Below are 1,573 nucleotides of genomic sequence, written 5' to 3'. Positions count from 1 at the left end.
GGTAGGGTGCGCTGGAGCCTCCCTCCGGCCAGGGCGCCAGGGCTTTACCTCTGCCACACCCACCTCGCCCGGTGCTGCTGCCGCGGCCACAGAAAGGCGGGAGGGTCTCAGACAGGCACATCTCTGCACTCCCCATTGCTCGAGGCCCCCTTTGTCTGGGCGGGCGGGGAGCATCTCCCGGTCTTCCTGCCCCGGGCGGCGGCGGCGGTGGGTCAGACCAGCAGCACCCACTAGGCGGGGAGCTCCTCCTCGTTCCCCTCTCAGTGCTGCCTGCCCCAAGCCCTCCACCAGCAGCCCCCGCCGGGCAGGAGAGGAGTTCCCAGCCCTCCCCTCTCCGCAGGGACTGGTGGCCTCCTTGGAGATGAGGCCCGGTTGAAGAATCCTCCCAAAAGCTCTCTGTGGGCCAGGAAGAGGGCGGGGAGGCAGGCCCTCCCCTCCCAGAGGCTGGGGGGGGGGACCTGGATGCTGTTTTCTGGGAAGGTCAGGCTGAGGCTGGGGGACGCCTGGGAAGTGGGCCACTAAGAGACAAGGGGGGGGGGGCTGCTCCCCAGACCAGGCGGCTGTCTGGAAACCAAGGCAGAACACCACCTCCCTGTGAGCACAGCCCCCGCGCCGCGTGGGAGAAGAGGGCAGAGGAAGCGGAGGGCTGGACCTCTTCTGGAGGAAACCCCCCCACACACACTTGGGCTCGGAGATTAGCTTTGCCAAGAGCCAAGCCCGCGTTGGGGGGGGGCAGGGAGAGGGAGGCCGCATGGCGGGGATTCCTCCCTTTTGGGTAAGGCCCTGTTTGTGCACGGGAGGCCCCTCTTTGGCAGTTTGACCCCACAGATACCGTGGCGAGAGAGTGCAGAAGGAGACCCACCCCCCTCCGCCGGGGCATTCACTCTCCAGTGTTCTTGGGTCGAGGATGGCGGGGCTCCTGTGCTGGGGAGGGGAGGGGAGGAGCAGAGCTGGTGCCGCAGAGGGCAGCACACGTCCAGGCCGAGGGGGCAGCTGCCGTCTCCGCCCTGAGGGAAGGCAGTGGGGCCGACCCAGCCCGGTTGGATGGCCTCTGGAGCTCAGCCTCCTTCCCACGGCAGCTCTAGAAAGAGGAGCGAGCCTAAACCCGCTTGTACGGGAGCAGAGGGTGCCCCCTTCGCTTCATGGGGCCAGCTAAAGGAGCCTGGGCACACGGGGCTTTTCTCCGCACTTTGCTGCAAGGAGCTGGTGATGAAGCAGAGAGCCATGTGGACAAAGCAGGCCCTTTGCTAAGATGGGGCTTTGGGGGGCTCCGCCCCCTTTCTTAAAGGCTCAGCCCCATAAGAATTTCTCCTGTAAATGCTTTTTCAATCATTTAAAAACATTTTTAAAGGCCTGTGCTCCTTTAAGCAGCATGTGGTGCTGTAGTTGACGAATTCCCACACTGGGCAAGGGGGTTGGAGTAGGTGACCTCTAGGTTCCCTTCTAACTCTGTGTCAAGAAGCTGGTCTCCTTTAAGAGAGTTTTTGTGCCGAAGTGTTAGCTTTCTTGACTATAGAAGTCATCGCCCCCACCTGCCGGCTTGTTATCAGGATTGTTGCCAAGGCTGGCAGAA

This window comes from Gekko japonicus, unplaced genomic scaffold (genome assembly GCF_001447785.1).
Source record: "Gekko japonicus isolate JY-2015 unplaced genomic scaffold, Gekko_japonicus_V1.1 scaffold1159, whole genome shotgun sequence".
In the NCBI taxonomy this organism is placed as follows: domain Eukaryota; kingdom Metazoa; phylum Chordata; class Lepidosauria; order Squamata; family Gekkonidae; genus Gekko; species Gekko japonicus.
Note: the sequence above shows the minus strand (reverse complement) of the source record.